The following is a 20,265-nucleotide window of genomic DNA, read 5'->3' on the forward strand; positions in this document are numbered from 1 at the left end:
TCCATCTCTGTGTCTGTCTCCATCTCTGTGTCTGTCTCCATCTCTGTGTCTGTCTCCATCTCTGTGTCTGTCTCCATCTCTGTGTCTGTCTCCATCTCTGTGTCTGTCTCCATCTCTGTGTCTGTCTCCATCTCTGTGTCTGTCTCCATCTCTGTGTCTGTCTCCATCTCTGTGTCTGTCTCTTTGCCCTGGCTGTCTCTTTGCCCTGGCTGTCTCTTTGCCCTGGCTGTCTCTTTGCCCTGGCTGTCTCTTTGCCCTGGCTGTCTCTTTGCCCTGGCTGTCTCTTTGCCCGGGCTGTCTCTTTGCCCGGGCTGTCTCTTTGCCCTGGCTGTCTCTTTGCCCTGGCTGTCTCTTTGCCCTGGCTGTCTCTTTGCCCTGGCTGTCTCTTTGCCCTGGCTGTCTCTTTGCCCGGGCTGTCTCTTTGCCCGGGCTGTCTCTTTGCCTTGGCTGTCTCTTTGCCCTGGCTGTCTCTTTCCAGGTCTGTCTCTTTGCCCGGGCTGTCTCTTTGCTCTGGCTGTCTCTTTGCTCTGGCTGTCTCTTTGCTCTGGCTGTCTCTTTGCCCGGGCTGTCTCTTTGCCCGGGCTGTCTCTTTGCTCTGGCTGTCTCTTTGCCCTGGCTGTCTCTTTCCAGGTCTGTCTCTTTGCCCTGGCTGTCTCTTTGCCCTGGCTGTCTCTTTCCAGGTCTGTCTCTTTGCCCTGGCTGTCTCTTTGCCCGGGCTGTCTCTTTGCCCTGGCTGTCTCTTTGCCCGGGCTGTCTCTTTGCCCGGGCTGTCTCTTTGCTCTGGCTGTCTCTTTGCTCTGGCTGTCTCTTTGCTCTGGCTGTCTCTTTGCCCTGGCTGTCTCTTTGCCCGGGCTGTCTCTTTGCCCGGGCTGTCTCTTTGCCCGGGCTGTCTCTTTGCCCGGGCTGTCTCTTTGCCCGGGCTGTCTGTTTGCCCGGGCTGTCTGTTTGCCCGGGCTGTCTGTTTGCCCGGGCTGTCTGTTTGCCCGGGCTGTCTCTGTCTCTGTCTCTCTTTATCCGTCTCACCACCAACATCATATTACCTCACACATAAGTTTCTTATACTAACAGTTTATTTTGTTCCTATAGCATCCACTGACCGTTGCTATTAGTAGCCTGTAGGTCCCACCTCTATTCAGTTTAATGGAGGCAGGATTTTGGAGAGTAACTAAAGCGCGGAGTTAAATTTTCCCATCAACACATAGTCTATGACTTTCCCTGAGTCACATGGGGTGTCTGCAAAATTTTGTGATTGTAAATGTGACGGTGCAAATTCCACGGACAGACACTGATATATATATATATGTGTATATATAAAGCTATCTATCTGGACAGAAGTGCACGGAATATCCCAAAAGTAATGGGAATGAAAACATAACTAAAAGAACAGTCTTGAGTGAGGAAGAGAAGGGCTCAGTTCTGGCTTTACTGGCAGAGGGATACAGTGAGCGTCATGTTGCCTCCATCCTTAAAATTTCTAAGATGGCAGTCCATTACAACCAGGGCTGTGGAGTCGGAGTCGGAGCTCATCTTGGTGGAGTCTGAGTTGGTATAAAATGCACTGACTCCAACTCCTAACATATATAATAAATTGGGGACAGTAGTGCAATGCAGAATGTGCTGAATATTTTTTCATAGGAATTTGGGAAAGTTATGAACTGTTTTATAAATGGCTGTTCTATTCCTGATCTAAGGCTACATTCACACACAGTGTTTTTGCGGCGTTTTTTGAGGATACGTTTTTCAGCTGCAAAAGCAGATCAGCTTTTTAAAAAATCGCATCACCTGAAAGGTTTTTGAGTTCATAAATAATGCTTTCAATAGCAAAAGCAGATTAGAAAAACTGACTGCTCATTCTTTGTGTGGGTCTATTTTTGAGCCCAAAAACAGATCCTCAAGAAACTGTGTCTGAATGTCCTATCTTTTCCCCCATTGCCTTTGCTGGGATCCCAGAGTCACTGCATGTCACTGAATTATTTTGCCATCAATGTTCGATATGTTTGTGAGAAGAAAGAAATTACCAAGTCACTGGCAGTAAAAGATACTAAAGCTCATCACAGCAGCCAGTTTCTCCAGGCCTTAGTGGAAAAAGTTCTGCAAGATTACGAACTCAAAAAAGAACAGGTTCTTGCTATTGTAAAGTACAATGCTTCAAAGATAAGTGCAATTAAACTGATGAATGAGAGTAATGAACAACAGCTAGAAGAGAATGTAGGATTCAGTATGTGTGAGATGGAGCCACAGCGCTGCTCATGTAACTGAGGAACAAGCAGATATTACAACAGAACAGCAAAATGATACTTTAGGATTAGATGATCTTGTTGAAGCTGCTTCAAAACACTTTCATATTCATCACATGCGCTGTGTTGTGCACACGCTGCAGCTGGCAATAAGAGATAGTCTGCAAGAGGGACATGCTGGAAATCTGATTGGAAAAGTGAGGAAATTGGTTATTGCCGCCAGAACCCCTAAAATTGATTCCATCTTGAAGAGACATGCTGGAAAAGGTGCAATTGTTGATCAAGCCACTCGGTGAGGCAGCACTTATTTAATGATTGAGCGATTGCGTGAACTAAAATCGTTTCTTATAGATATGGTGAATCCTCAGGTAACTCTAAATGAAGGTGAATGGACACAGGTGGCTGAATTGAAGGAATTGTTTAATCACCCATTTACCTTGACTAAAAAATTACAAGCTGAGGATTTAACTCCTGGCATTTTCATAAGGGAGTGGAAGAACTTGCTATTTTGCCTGTCCCAAAGAGGAGGTTTAATCGCAGATGGCATTTCTGCTTCAATGAAACGGAGGGAAACACAGCTATTGGAAAATAAAATTCTTCTGGCAGCTGTTTATGTGGACCCAAGTCATCATATACTGCTTGATGATCAACAGCTTACTAAAGGAAAAGAAGCTCTGACTGAGATAGCAGTTAGGATGAGCGGCTACAGGACTGCCAGGCGCAAGAGGACTTTGGTCCCGACAGTGCTACTGCTGCCATATCTTCATCCTCATCAGAAGAGGAGTTTAATTTTGACAAGTATTTGGATGACATGGAGCAGGCAAAGTGTTGCCGCAAGGAAAAAGATATCACTCCGTCTCCTATAGCAGCAGATTAACCAGATTTCAGCAAAACTTTTCACTTGCTCTCAAAGAAATAGAAAAATTCAACCGTTCATCAAAACTGACTGTGTATGAGGCAATTCCTTTATACCCGGAAATTGTTAGAGATGTTGCCCATGTGGTTATGACTTTTATGACTTTGCTCTCTAGGTTAAGGTTGTTCTCTAGCCTTAAAATTATTAGGTCAGATTTGAGGTCACCTATGAAGGAGAATCAGATGGAAGCAAATCTATTTCTTAGAACAAATTCACAGACTGCACGAATGTTAGGCTGCTTTCACACTACGTCTTTTTAACATGCGTCCTGAACGTTTTTTTGCTGCAAAAGCGGATCCTGCTTTTACAGCAAAAAACGCATGCAAACGCATGTGTTACTTTGCAGGATCCTGTCACTTGATGTTTAGGGGCGGGCATTGGAGTCATGTGATCGGGAGTGATGGGAACTAAACGTGCCAGACTGGGAGCCGGCTTCTTACAACTGCGGAGGTTCGTAACCAAGGTAAACATCGGGTATACTTGCTTGGATACCCGATATTTACTTTGGTTACGAGCGTCTGCAGCTGCTAGGAGCCGGGCTCCCTGCACACGTAACCAACGTAAACATCGGGTAACTAAGATAAGTGGTTACCCGATATTTACCTTGGTTACGAGTGTCCGCAGCTCTCAGGTGGAGGAGAGGGAGGGGGAGAGACAGAGAGGTAGGAGAGAGAGGGACTGATCACGCGAGACTGGTTCTGGGCATGCTCAGTAGAGCAAGCAGGATCCTGCCTATCAGCATGCCAGCGTTCACATGCGTTTGCATGCTGTTTAGTCAGGATCCAGCGATTTGCAGGTATTTGGACGCAGCTCAAAAACGCTACAAGTAGCGTTTTTGAAAGATGTTAAAAAACTGCAAGTCGCTGGATCCTCACTATAACGCACGCAAACGCAGGTGAACGCATGTTAACGCGAGTCCATTGCAAATGCATTGAAATGAAAACGCATTTGCACTAGATCCGTTTTTGCGTTAAAAAAACGTTCAGGACGCTTGTTAAAAAGACGTAGTGTGAAAGCAGCCTTATTTAGTATGTTTTTGTTGAAAACTGTTGTTTGCCACTTACATAGTTTATTACATAGTGTGTTTATATATATATATATACACACACACACTATGTAATAAACTAAGGAAGTGGCAAACAACAGTTTTCAACAAAAACATACTAAATAACCTTTAGTATATTGCTTATATTTAAGTGAAAAATTATTGTAGTGCAATGTGAACATCAGACATTTAATCATTTTTATGATACAATAATCAAGATATTTAGATAGAACAAAATATATTCATTGGAATACAACTTTAGAACACAAACTAATAAATAATAATATATATGTATATCCAAGATATACAGTATATGTAATCTGTTACATAGTGTATTACATATTTACAATTTATTACAGTTTTTTGTGTTCCAAAGTTGTATCCAATAAACATATTTTATGTTCTATCCAAATAGCTTGATTATTGTATCATAAAAATGATGAAATGTCTGATGTTCACATTGTACTACAATACATTTTTCACTTAAATATAAGCAATATATGTAGGAGTCGGTGTAAGGGAAATTGAGGAGTCGGAGTCGAAGGTTTGGCTTACCAACTCCACAGCCCTGATTACAACAAGGTCAAGCAGAAGACATTGGGGACAACAGACCTTCAGACCGGCAGAGGGCGAAAGCCACTCTCCACTGAATTGGGCCGATTAAACTTTGCGAAGGACGTATGAATCAAGCAGCATTCAGAATTATCCTGGAAAACAGTTGCTTCCTTCTGCTCAGGCAATGTTCCCCAACTTTGAGGACTGTTTTTTTCCAGCAGGACAATGCTCCATGCCACACAGCTAGGTCAATCAATGTGTGGATGAAGGACCACCACATCAAAACACTGTCATGGCAAGGTGCAAATACAGAGGGGTCACCACAAGGAGCAAATACAGAGGGGTCACCACAAGGGGCAAATACAGAGGAGTCACCACAAGGGGCAAATACAGAGGGGTCACCACAAGGAGCAAATACAGAGGAGTCACCACAAGGAGCAAATACAGAGGGGTCACCACAAGGTGCAAATACAGAGGGGTCACCACAAGGTGCAATTACAGAGGGGTCACCACAAGGTGCAAATACAGAGGGGTCACCACAAGGTGCAAATACAGAGGGGTCACCACAAGGAGCAAATACAGAGGGGTCACCACAAGGTGCAAATACAGAGGGGTCACCACAAGGTGCAAATACAGAGGGGTCACCACAAGGAGCAAATACAGAGGGGTCACCACAAGGTGCAAATACAGAGGGGTCACCACAAGGTGCAAATACAGAGGGGTCACCACAAGGTGCAAATACAGAGGGGTCACTACAAGGTGCAAATACAAAGGGGTCACCACAAGGAGCAAATACAGAGGAGTCACCACAAGGATCAAATACAGAGGGGTCACCACAAGGAGCAAATACAGAGGAGTCACCACAAGGTGAAAATACAGAGGAGTCACCACAAGGTGCAAATACAGAGGGGTCACCACAAGGTGCAAATACAGAGGGGTCACCACAAGGAGCAAATACAGAGGAGTCACCACAAGGGACAAATGCAGAGGGGTCACCACAAGGAGCAAATACAGAGGGGTCACCACAAGGTGAAAATACAGAGGGGTCACCACAAGAGACAAATACAGAGGAGTCACCACAAGGCAAATACAGAGGGGTCACCACAAGGAGCAAATACAGAGGAGTCACCACAAGGTGTAAATACAGAGGAGGCACCATAAGGAGCAAATACAGAGGGGTCACCACAAGGTGCAAATACAGAGGAGTCACCACAAGGTGCAAATACAGAGGAGTCACCACAAGGTGCAAATACAGAGGGGTCATCACAAGGAGCAAATACAGAGGAGTCACCACAAGGTGCAATTACAGAGGGGTCACCACAAGAAGCAAATACAGAGGAGTCACCACAAGGAGCAAATACAGAGGAGTCACCACAAGGAGCAAATACAGAGGAGTCACCACAAGGAGCAAATACAGAGGAGTCACCACAAGGGGCAAATACAGAGGAGTCACCACAAGAAGCAAATACAGAGGGGTCACCACAAGGAGCAAATACAGAGGAGTCACCACAAGGAGCAATTACAGAGGAGTCACAACAAGGGGCAAATACAGAGGAGTCACCACAAGGTGCAATTACAGAGGGGTCATCACAAGGAGCAAATACAGAGGGGTCACCACAAGGTGCAATTACAGAGGGGTCACCACACAGAGCAAATACAGAGGAGTCACCACAAGGAGCAAATACAGAGGAGTCACCACAAGGGGCAAATACAGAGGAGTCACCACAAGGAGCAAATACAGAGGGGTCACCACAAGGAGCAAATACAGAGGGGTCACCACAAGGAGCAAATACAGAGGAGTCACCACAAGGGGCAAATACAGAGGAGTCACCACAAGGTGCAATTACAGAGGGGTCATCACAAGGAGCAAATACAGAGGGGTCACCACAAGGTGCAATTACAGAGGGGTCACCACACAGAGCAAATACAGAGGAGTCACCACAAGGAGCAAATACAGAGGAGTCACCACAAGGAGCAAATACAGAGGAGTCACCACAAGGGGCAAATACAGAGGAGTCACCACAAGGAGCAAATACAGAGGGGTCACCACAAGGAGCAAATACAGAGGGGTCACCACAAGGAGCAAATACAGAGGAGTCACCACAAGGGGCAAATACAGAGGAGTCACCACAAGGTGCAATTACAGAGGGGTCATCACAAGGAGCAAATACAGAGGGGTCACCACAAGGTGCAATTACAGAGGGGTCACCACACAGAGCAAATACAGAGGAGTCACCACAAGGAGCAAATACAGAGGAGTCACCACAAGGGGCAAATACAGAGGAGTCACCACAAGAAGCAAATACAGAGGGGTCACCACAAGGAGCAAATACAGAGGGGTCATCACAAGGAGCAAATACAGAGGAGTCACCACAAGGGGCAAATACAGAGGGGTCATCACAAGAAGCAAATACAGAGGTGTCACCACAAGGAGCAAATACAGAGGAGTCACCACAAGGAGCAAATACAGAGGGGTCACCACAAGGAGCAAATACAGAGGAGTCACCACAAGGAGCAAATACAGAGGGGTCACCACAAGGTGCAATTACAGAGGGGTCACCACAAGGAGCAAATACAGAGGGGTCCCCACAAGGAGCAAATACAGAGGGGTCACCACAAGGTGCAATTACAGAGGGGTCACCACACAGAGCAAATACAGAGGAGTCACCACAAGGAGCAAATACAGAGGAGTCACCACAAGGGGCAAATACAGAGGAGTCACCACAAGGAGCAAATACAGAGGGGTCACCACAAGGAGCAAATACAGAGGGGTCACCACAAGGAGCAAATACAGAGGGGTCACCACAAGGAGCAAATACAGAGGAGTCACCACAAGGGGCAAATACAGAGGGGTCATCACAAGGAGCAAATACAGAGGAGTCACCACAAGGGGCAAATACAGAGGGGTCATCACAAGAAGCAAATACAGAGGTGTCACCACAAGGAGCAAATACAGAGGAGTCACCACAAGGAGCAAATACAGAGGGGTCACCACAAGGAGCAAATACAGAGGAGTCACCACAAGGAGCAAATACAGAGGGGTCACCACAAGGTGCAAATACAGAGGGGTCACCACAAGGTGCAATTACAGAGGGGTCACCACAAGGTGCAAATACAGAGGGGTCACCACAAGGTGCAAATACAGAGGGGTCACCACAAGGAGCAAATACAGAGGGGTCACCACAAGGTGCAAATACAGAGGGGTCACCACAAGGTGCAAATACAGAGGGGTCACCACAAGGAGCAAATACAGAGGGGTCACCACAAGGTGCAAATACAGAGGGGTCACCACAAGGTGCAAATACAGAGGGGTCACTACAAGGTGCAAATACAAAGGGGTCACCACAAGGAGCAAATACAGAGGAGTCACCACAAGGATCAAATACAGAGGGGTCACCACAAGGAGCAAATACAGAGGAGTCACCACAAGGTGAAAATACAGAGGAGTCACCACAAGGTGCAAATACAGAGGGGTCACCACAAGGTGCAAATACAGAGGGGTCACCACAAGGAGCAAATACAGAGGAGTCACCACAAGGGACAAATGCAGAGGGGTCACCACAAGGAGCAAATACAGAGGGGTCACCACAAGGTGAAAATACAGAGGGGTCACCACAAGAGACAAATACAGAGGAGTCACCACAAGGCAAATACAGAGGGGTCACCACAAGGAGCAAATACAGAGGAGTCACCACAAGGTGTAAATACAGAGGAGGCACCATAAGGAGCAAATACAGAGGGGTCACCACAAGGTGCAAATACAGAGGAGTCACCACAAGGTGCAAATACAGAGGAGTCACCACAAGGTGCAAATACAGAGGGGTCATCACAAGGAGCAAATACAGAGGAGTCACCACAAGGTGCAATTACAGAGGGGTCACCACAAGAAGCAAATACAGAGGAGTCACCACAAGGAGCAAATACAGAGGAGTCACCACAAGGAGCAAATACAGAGGAGTCACCACAAGGAGCAAATACAGAGGAGTCACCACAAGGTGCAAATACAGAGGAGTCACCACAAGGGGCAAATACAGAGGAGTCACCACAAGAAGCAAATACAGAGGGGTCACCACAAGGAGCAAATACAGAGGAGTCACCACAAGGAGCAATTACAGAGGAGTCACAACAAGGGGCAAATACAGAGGAGTCACCACAAGGTGCAATTACAGAGGGGTCATCACAAGGAGCAAATACAGAGGGGTCACCACAAGGTGCAATTACAGAGGGGTCACCACACAGAGCAAATACAGAGGAGTCACCACAAGGAGCAAATACAGAGGAGTCACCACAAGGGGCAAATACAGAGGAGTCACCACAAGGAGCAAATACAGAGGGGTCACCACAAGGAGCAAATACAGAGGGGTCACCACAAGGAGCAAATACAGAGGAGTCACCACAAGGGGCAAATACAGAGGAGTCACCACAAGGTGCAATTACAGAGGGGTCATCACAAGGAGCAAATACAGAGGGGTCACCACAAGGTGCAATTACAGAGGGGTCACCACACAGAGCAAATACAGAGGAGTCACCACAAGGAGCAAATACAGAGGAGTCACCACAAGGAGCAAATACAGAGGAGTCACCACAAGGGGCAAATACAGAGGAGTCACCACAAGGAGCAAATACAGAGGGGTCACCACAAGGAGCAAATACAGAGGGGTCACCACAAGGAGCAAATACAGAGGAGTCACCACAAGGGGCAAATACAGAGGAGTCACCACAAGGTGCAATTACAGAGGGGTCATCACAAGGAGCAAATACAGAGGGGTCACCACAAGGTGCAATTACAGAGGGGTCACCACACAGAGCAAATACAGAGGAGTCACCACAAGGAGCAAATACAGAGGAGTCACCACAAGGGGCAAATACAGAGGAGTCACCACAAGAAGCAAATACAGAGGGGTCACCACAAGGAGCAAATACAGAGGGGTCATCACAAGGAGCAAATACAGAGGAGTCACCACAAGGGGCAAATACAGAGGGGTCATCACAAGAAGCAAATACAGAGGTGTCACCACAAGGAGCAAATACAGAGGAGTCACCACAAGGAGCAAATACAGAGGGGTCACCACAAGGAGCAAATACAGAGGGGTCACCACAAGGTGCAATTACAGAGGGGTCACCACAAGGAGCAAATACAGAGGGGTCCCCACAAGGAGCAAATACAGAGGGGTCACCACAAGGTGCAATTACAGAGGGGTCACCACACAGAGCAAATACAGAGGAGTCACCACAAGGAGCAAATACAGAGGAGTCACCACAAGGGGCAAATACAGAGGAGTCACCACAAGGAGCAAATACAGAGGGGTCACCACAAGGAGCAAATACAGAGGGGTCACCACAAGGAGCAAATACAGAGGGGTCACCACAAGGAGCAAATACAGAGGAGTCACCACAAGGAGCAAATACAGAGGAGTCACCACAAGGTGCAAATACAGAGGGGTCATCACAAGAAGCAAATACAGAGGTGTCACCACAAGGAGCAAATACAGAGGAGTCACCACAAGGAGCAAATACAGAGGGGTCACCACAAGGAGCAAATACAGAGGGGTCACCACAAGGTGCAATTACAGAGGGGTCACCACAAGGAGCAAATACAGAGGGGTCCCCACAAGGAGCAAATACAGAGGGGTCACCACAAGGTGCAATTACAGAGGGGTCACCACACAGAGCAAATACAGAGGAGTCACCACAAGGAGCAAATACAGAGGAGTCACCACAAGGGGCAAATACAGAGGAGTCACCACAAGGAGCAAATACAGAGGGGTCACCACAAGGAGCAAATACAGAGGGGTCACCACAAGGAGCAAATACAGAGGGGTCACCACAAGGAGCAAATACAGAGGAGTCACCACAAGGAGCAAATACAGAGGAGTCACCACAAGGTGCAAATACAGAGGGGTCACCACAAGGAGCAAATACAGAGGAGTCACCACAAGGAGCAAATACAGAGGGGTCACCACAAGGTGCAAATACAGAGGGGTCACCACAAGGTGCAAATACAGAGGGGTCACCACAAGGTGCAAATACAGAGGGGTCACCACAAGGTGCAAATACAAAGGGGTCACCACAAGGAGCAAATACAGAGGGGTCACCACAAGGAGCAAATACAGAGGAGTCACCACAAGGTGAAAATACAGAGGAGTCACCACAAGGTGCAAATACAGAGGGGTCACCACAAGGTGCAAATACAGAGGGGTCACCACAAGGAGCAAATACAGAGGAGTCACCACAAGGGACAAATGCAGAGGGGTCACCACAAGGAGCAAATACAGAGGGGTCACCACAAGGTGAAAATACAGAGGGGTCACCACAAGAGACAAATACAGAGGAGTCACCACAAGGCAAATACAGAGGGGTCACCACAAGGAGCAAATACAGAGGAGTCACCACAAGGTGTAAATACAGAGGAGGCACCATAAGGAGCAAATACAGAGGGGTCACCACAAGGTGCAAATACAGAGGAGTCACCACAAGGTGCAAATACAGAGGAGTCACCACAAGGTGCAAATACAGAGGGGTCATCACAAGGAGCAAATACAGAGGAGTCACCACAAGGTGCAATTACAGAGGGGTCACCACAAGAAGCAAATACAGAGGAGTCACCACAAGGAGCAAATACAGAGGAGTCACCACAAGGAGCAAATACAGAGGCGTCACCACAAGGAGCAAATACAGAGGAGTCACCACAAGGGGCAAATACAGAGGAGTCACCACAAGAAGCAAATACAGAGGGGTCACCACAAGGAGCAAATACAGAGGAGTCACCACAAGGAGCAATTACAGAGGAGTCACAACAAGGGGCAAATACAGAGGAGTCACCACAAGGTGCAATTACAGAGGGGTCATCACAAGGAGCAAATACAGAGGGGTCACCACAAGGTGCAATTACAGAGGGGTCACCACACAGAGCAAATACAGAGGAGTCACCACAAGGAGCAAATACAGAGGAGTCACCACAAGGGGCAAATACAGAGGAGTCACCACAAGGAGCAAATACAGAGGGGTCACCACAAGGAGCAAATACAGAGGGGTCACCACAAGGAGCAAATACAGAGGAGTCACCACAAGGGGCAAATACAGAGGAGTCACCACAAGGTGCAATTACAGAGGGGTCATCACAAGGAGCAAATACAGAGGGGTCACCACAAGGTGCAATTACAGAGGGGTCACCACACAGAGCAAATACAGAGGAGTCACCACAAGGAGCAAATACAGAGGAGTCACCACAAGGAGCAAATACAGAGGAGTCACCACAAGGGGCAAATACAGAGGAGTCACCACAAGGAGCAAATACAGAGGGGTCACCACAAGGAGCAAATACAGAGGGGTCACCACAAGGAGCAAATACAGAGGAGTCACCACAAGGGGCAAATACAGAGGAGTCACCACAAGGTGCAATTACAGAGGGGTCATCACAAGGAGCAAATACAGAGGGGTCACCACAAGGTGCAATTACAGAGGGGTCACCACACAGAGCAAATACAGAGGAGTCACCACAAGGAGCAAATACAGAGGAGTCACCACAAGGGGCAAATACAGAGGAGTCACCACAAGAAGCAAATACAGAGGGGTCACCACAAGGAGCAAATACAGAGGGGTCATCACAAGGAGCAAATACAGAGGAGTCACCACAAGGGGCAAATACAGAGGGGTCATCACAAGAAGCAAATACAGAGGTGTCACCACAAGGAGCAAATACAGAGGAGTCACCACAAGGAGCAAATACAGAGGGGTCACCACAAGGAGCAAATACAGAGGAGTCACCACAAGGAGCAAATACAGAGGGGTCACCACAAGGTGCAATTACAGAGGGGTCACCACAAGGAGCAAATACAGAGGGGTCCCCACAAGGAGCAAATACAGAGGGGTCACCACAAGGTGCAATTACAGAGGGGTCACCACACAGAGCAAATACAGAGGAGTCACCACAAGGAGCAAATACAGAGGAGTCACCACAAGGGGCAAATACAGAGGAGTCACCACAAGGAGCAAATACAGAGGGGTCACCACAAGGAGCAAATACAGAGGGGTCACCACAAGGAGCAAATACAGAGGGGTCACCACAAGGAGCAAATACAGAGGGGTCACCACAAGGTGCAAATACAGAGGGGTCACCACAAGGTGCAAATACAGAGGGGTCAACACAAGGTGCAAATACAGAGGGGTCACCACAAGGTGCAAATACAAAGGGGTCACCACAAGGAGCAAATACAGAGGAGTCACCACAAGGAGCAAATACAGAGGGGTCACCACAAGGTGCAAATACAGAGGGGTCACCACAAGGGACAAATGCAGAGGGGTCACCACAAGGAGCAAATACAGAGGGGTCACCACAAGGGACAAATGCAGAGGGGTCACCACAAGGAGCAAATACAGAGGGGTCACCACAAGGTGAAAATACAGAGGGGTCACCACAAGAGACAAATACAGAGGAGTCACCACAAGGCAAATACAGAGGGGTCACCTCAAGGTGTAAATACAGAGGGGTCATCACAAGGAGCAAATACAGAGGAGTCACCACAAGGTGCAATTACAGAGGGGTCACCACAAGGAGCAAATACAGAGGGGTCACCACAAGGAGCAAATACAGAGGAGTCACCACAAGGTGCAATTACAGAGGGGTCACCACAAGGAGCAAATACAGAGGGGTCACCAGAAGGAGCAAATACAGAGGAGTCACCACAAGGGGCAAATACAGCAGAGTCACCACAAGGAGCAAATACAGAGGAGTCACCACAAGGAGCAAATGCAGAGGAGTCACCACAAGGAGCAAATGCAGAGGACTCACCACAAGGAGCAAATACAGAGGAGTCACCACAAGGGGCAAATACAGCAGAGTCACCACAAGGAGCAAATACAGCGGAGTCACCACAAGGTGCAAATACAGAGGAGTCAACATAAGGAGCAAATACAGCGGAGTCACCAAAAGGTGCAAATACAGAGGAGTCACCACAAGGAGCAAATACAGAGGAGTCACCACAAGGAGCAAATACAGAGGAGTCACCACAAGGAGCAAATGCAGAGGAGTCACCACAAGGAGCAAATGCAGAGGAGTCACCACACGGAGCAAATGCAGAGGAGTCACCACAAGGAGCAAATACAGAGGAGTCACCACAAGGGGCAAATACAGCAGAGTCACCACAAGGAGCAAATACAGAGGAGTCACCACAAGGAGCAAATGCAGAGGAGTCACCACAAGGAGCAAATGCAGAGGAGTCACCACAAGGAGCAAATACAGAGGAGTCACCACAAGGTGCAAATACAGAGGGGTCACCACAAGGAGCAAATACAGAGGAGTCACCACAAGGAACAAATACAGAGGAGTCACCACAAGGAGCAAATACAGCAGAGTCACCACAAGGAGCAAATACAGCGGAGTCACCACAAGGAGCAAATACAGAGGAGTCACCACAAGGAGCAAATACAGAGGAGTCACCACAAGGAGCAAATACAGAGGAGTCACCACAAGGAGCAAATACAGCGGAGTCACCACAAGGAGCAAATACAGCAGAGTCACCACAAGGAGCAAATACAGAGGAGTCACCACAAGGAGCAAATGCAGAGGAGTCACCACAAGGAGCAAATGCAGAGGGGTCACCACAAGGTGCAAATACAGCAGAGTCACCACAAGGAGCAAATACAGAGGAGTCACCACAAGGGGCAAATACAGCAGAGTCAACACAAGGAGCAAATACAGCGGAGTCACCACAAGGTGCAAATACAGAGGAGTCAACATAAGGAGCAAATACAGCGGAGTCACCAAAAGGTGCAAATACAGAGGAGTCACCACAAGGAGCAAATACAGAGGAGTCACCACAAGGAGCAAATACAGAGGAGTCACCACAAGGAGCAAATACAGAGGAGTCACCACAAGGAGCAAATACAGCGGAGTCACCACAAGGAGCAAATACAGCAGAGTCACCACAAGGAGCAAATACAGAGGAGTCACCACAAGGAGCAAATGCAGAGGAGTCACCACAAGGAGCAAATGCAGAGGGGTCACCACAAGGTGCAAATACAGCAGAGTCACCACAAGGAGCAAATACAGAGGAGTCACCACAAGGGGCAAATACAGCAGAGTCAACACAAGGAGCAAATACAGCGGAGTCACCACAAGGTGCAAATACAGAGGAGTCAACATAAGGAGCAAATACAGCGGAGTCACCAAAAGGTGCAAATACAGAGGAGTCACCACAAGGAGCAAATACAGAGGAGTCACCACAAGGAGCAAATACAGAGGAGTCACCACAAGGAGCAAATACAGAGGAGTCACCACAAGGAGCAAATACAGAGGAGTCACCACAAGGAGCAAATACAGCGGAGTCACCACAAGGTGCAAATACAGAGGAGTCACCACAAGGAGCAAATACAGAGGAGTCACCACAAGGAGCAAATGCAGAGGAGTCACCACAAGGAGCAAATACAGAGGAGTCACCACAAGGAGCAAATACAGAGGAGTCACCACAAGGAGCAAATACAGAGGAGTCACCACAAGGAGCAAATACAGAGGAGTCACCACAAGGAGCAAATACAGCGGAGTCACCACAAGGAGCAAATACAGAGGAGTCACCACAAGGAGCAAATACAGAGGAGTCACCACAAGGAGCAAATACAGCGGAGTCACCACAAGGTGCAAATACAGAGGAGTCACCACAAGGAGCAAATACAGAGGAGTCACCACAAGGTGCAAATACAGAGGAGTCACCACAAGGGGCAAATACAGCAGAGTCACCACAAGGAGCAAATACAGAGGAGTCACCACAAGGAGCAAATGCAAAGGAGTCACCACAAGGAGCAAATGCAGAGGAGTCACCACAAGGAGCAAATACAGAGGAGTCACCACAAGGTGCAAATACAGAGGGGTCACCACAAGGAGCAAATACAGAGGAGTCACCACAAGGAACAAATACAGAGGAGTCACCACAAGGAGCAAATACAGCAGAGTCACCACAAGGAGCAAATACAGCGGAGTCACCACAAGGAGCAAATACAGAGGAGTCACCACAAGGAGCAAATACAGAGGAGTCACCACAAGGAGCAAATACAGAGGAGTCACCACAAGGAGCAAATACAGCGGAGTCACCACAAGGAGCAAATACAGCAGAGTCACCACAAGGAGCAAATACAGAGGAGTCACCACAAGGAGCAAATGCAGAGGAGTCACCACAAGGAGCAAATGCAGAGGGGTCACCACAAGGTGCAAATACAGCAGAGTCACCACAAGGAGCAAATACAGAGGAGTCACCACAAGGGGCAAATACAGCAGAGTCAACACAAGGAGCAAATACAGCGGAGTCACCACAAGGTGCAAATACAGAGGAGTCAACATAAGGAGCAAATACAGCGGAGTCACCAAAAGGTGCAAATACAGAGGAGTCACCACAAGGAGCAAATACAGAGGAGTCACCACAAGGAGCAAATACAGAGGAGTCACCACAAGGAGCAAATACAGAGGAGTCACCACAAGGAGCAAATACAGAGGAGTCACCACAAGGAGCAAATACAGCGGAGTCACCACAAGGTGCAAATACAGAGGAGTCACCACAAGGAGCAAATACAGAGGAGTCACCACAAGGTGCAAATACAGCGGAGTCACCACAAGGAGCAAATACAGCGGAGTCACCACAAGGAGCAAATACAGAGGAGTCACCACAAGGAGCAAGTACAGAGGAGTTACCACAAGGTGCAAATATAGAGAGGAGTCACCAAAAGGTGCAAATACAGAGGAGTCACCAAAAGGTGCAAATACAGAGGAGTCACCACAAGGAGCAAATACAGAGGAGTCACCACAAGGGGCAAATACAGCAGAGTCACCACAAGGGGCAAATACAGCGGCGTCACCACAAGGAGCAAATACAGCGGAGTCACCACAAGGTGCAAATACAGCGGAGTCACCACAAGGTGCAAATACAGCGGAGTCACCACAAGGTGCAAATACAGAGGGGTCACCACAAGGAGCAAATACAGAGGAGTCACCACAAGGAACAAATACAGAGGAGTCACCACAAGGAGCAAATACAGCAGAGTCACCACAAGGAGCAAATACAGCGGAGTCACCACAAGGAGCAAATACAGAGGAGTCACCACAAGGAGCAAATACAGAGGAGTCACCACAAGGAGCAAATACAGAGGAGTCACCACAAGGAGCAAATACAGCGGAGTCACCACAAGGAGCAAATACAGAGGAGTCACCACAAGGAGCAAATACAGAGGAGTCACCACAAGGAGCAAATGCAGAGGAGTCACCACAAGGAGCAAATACAGAGGGGTCACCACAAGGAGCAAATACAGAGGAGACACCACAAGGAGCAAATACAGAGGGGTCACCACAAGGTGCAAATACAGAGGAGTCACCACAAGGGGCAAATACAGCAGAGTCACCACAAGGAGCAAATACAGAGGAGTCACCACAAGGAGCAAATGCAAAGGAGTCACCACAAGGAGCAAATGCAGAGGAGTCACCACAAGGAGCAAATACAGAGGAGTCACCACAAGGTGCAAATACAGAGGGGTCACCACAAGGAGCAAATACAGAGGAGTCACCACAAGGAACAAATACAGAGGAGTCACCACAAGGAGCAAATACAGCAGAGTCACCACAAGGAGCAAATACAGCGGAGTCACCACAAGGAGCAAATACAGAGGAGTCACCACAAGGAGCAAATACAGAGGAGTCACCACAAGGAGCAAATACAGAGGAGTCACCACAAGGAGCAAATACAGCGGAGTCACCACAAGGAGCAAATACAGCAGAGTCACCACAAGGAGCAAATACAGAGGAGTCACCACAAGGAGCAAATGCAGAGGAGTCACCACAAGGAGCAAATGCAGAGGGGTCACCACAAGGTGCAAATACAGCAGAGTCACCACAAGGAGCAAATACAGAGGAGTCACCACAAGGGGCAAATACAGCAGAGTCAACACAAGGAGCAAACACAGCGGAGTCACCACAAGGTGCAAATACAGAGGAGTCAACATAAGGAGCAAATACAGCGGAGTCACCAAAAGGTGCAAATACAGAGGAGTCACCACAAGGAGCAAATACAGAGGAGTCACCACAAGGAGCAAATACAGAGGAGTCACCACAAGGAGCAAATACAGAGGAGTCACCACAAGGAGCAAATACAGAGGAGTCACCACAAGGAGCAAATACAGCGGAGTCACCACAAGGTGCAAATACAGAGGAGTCACCACAAGGAGCAAATACAGAGGAGTCACCACAAGGTGCAAATACAGCGGAGTCACCACAAGGAGCAAATACAGCGGAGTCACCACAAGGAGCAAATACAGAGGAGTCACCACAAGGAGCAAGTACAGAGGAGTTACCACAAGGTGCAAATATAGAGAGGAGTCACCAAAAGGTGCAAATACAGAGGAGTCACCAAAAGGTGCAAATACAGAGGAGTCACCACAAGGAGCAAATACAGAGGAGTCACCACAAGGGGCAAATACAGCAGAGTCACCACAAGGGGCAAATACAGCGGCGTCACCACAAGGAGCAAATACAGCGGAGTCACCACAAGGTGCAAATACAGCGGAGTCACCACAAGGTGCAAATACAGCGGAGTCACCACAAGGTGCAAATATAGAGGAGTCACCACAAGGAGCAAATACAGAGGAGTCACCACAAGGAGCAAATACAGAGGAGTCACCACAAGGAGCAAATACAGAGGAGTTACCACAAGGTGCAATTAGAGGGGTCACCACAAGGAGCAAATACAGAGGGGTCACCACAAGGAGCAAATACAGAGGAGTCACCACAAGGTGCAATTAGAGGGGTCACCACAAGGAGCAAATACAGAGGGGTCACCACAAGGGACAAATGCAGAGGGGTCACCACAAGGAGCAAATACAGAGGGGTCACCACAAGGAGGAAATACAGAGGAGTCACCACAAGGAGCAAATACAGAGGAGTCACCACAAGGAGCAAATACAGAGGAGTCACCACAAGGAGCAAATACAGTGGAGTCACCACAAGGTGCAAATACAGAGGGGTCACCACAAGGAGCAAATACAGAGGAGTCACCACAAGGAGCAAATACAGAGGGGTCACCACAAGGAGCAAATACAGAGGAGTCACCACAAGGAGCAAATACAGAGGGGTCACCACAAGGAGCAAATACAGTGGAGTCACCACAAGGTGCAAATACAGAGGGGTCACCACAAGGAGCAAATACAGTGGAGTCACCACAAGGGGCAAATACAGAGGGGTCACCACAAGGAGCAAATACAGAGGAGTCACCACAAGGAGCAAATACAGAGGAGTCACCACAAGGTGCAAATACAGAGGAGTCACCACAAGGAGCAAATACAGTGGAGTCACCACAATGAGCAAATACAGAGGAGTCACCACAAGGAGCAAATACAGAGGAGTCACCACAAGGTGCAAATACAGAGGAGTCACCACAAGGAGCAAATACAGTGGAGTCACCACAAGGAGCAAATACAGCGGCGTCACCACAAGGAGCAAATACAGAGGAGTCACCACAAGGAGCAAATACAGAGGAGTCACCACAATGAGCAAATACAGAGGAGTCACCACAAGGAGCAAATACAGAGGAGTCACCACAAGGAGCAAATACAGAGGGGTCATCACAAGGAGCAAATACAGAGGGGTCACCACAAGGAGCAAATACAGAGGGGTCACTACGAGGAGCAAATACAGAGGGGGCACCACAAGGTGCAAATACAGAGGGGTCTGGGGCATTACCCTAAACATAGGGTTAGTAAAAAAAAAAATCTACTGGGCAACAAAGATTGTCCACAGCACCACTGTGGTTGCATGACCCAGTCCTGATGTGAGACCCTTTTCCGATTTCTTCATTTTAGCGACAATTCTCAAGCCTCCCCCCCCCAAGAAATGACCCAAACAGTGATCGGCTACATAAATTGAGACCCCTAATTTCCCTCCTAATGGATTAATTTCTAAATTCCTTTAACCCTAACTAAAACGTTTCTGTAGACGAGTCCTTGATGAGTTTCAAGGGCCGTCTGTCATTCTGCCAAATATGGAATAAAATTATAAAAAAATGTGCCAAAGCACAATCGGGTACACGTGCACCCTTCTAATATGGTATATGAAGGTAGGGATCGCCAACTCAACCATCCAAACTGCCCCCAGACAATTAGCATCCCAGGTAAAATTGTGTGGGAGCTAATGACCCCATTTCTAGAGAACAGTTACCACGTGTACACCAACAATTGTTATACTAGTATCCCCCTATGCAAATTCCTTCACGCTGCAAATACAGCGGCCTGTGGGACAGTCATAGATAACAGAATTGGTTTCCCGTCATAGTTGGTGTCCAGACATATTAGAGAAGGAGGCGTCATTCTCATTGGCAAGTAAAGTGGAATGACAGGTAGGACATGTTAATGCTGACCATCTTGCATGCGGACACTACTGTTGTTTTAAAAATCACGAAATTTTGCTCAGACACCCCATGTGACTCAGGGAACGTCATAGACTATGTTTTGATGGGAAAATTTAACCCCACGCTTTACAGTTA

The sequence above is a fragment of the Anomaloglossus baeobatrachus genome, chromosome 5 (genome assembly GCF_048569485.1).
Source record: "Anomaloglossus baeobatrachus isolate aAnoBae1 chromosome 5, aAnoBae1.hap1, whole genome shotgun sequence".
NCBI lineage: Eukaryota > Metazoa > Chordata > Amphibia > Anura > Aromobatidae > Anomaloglossus > Anomaloglossus baeobatrachus.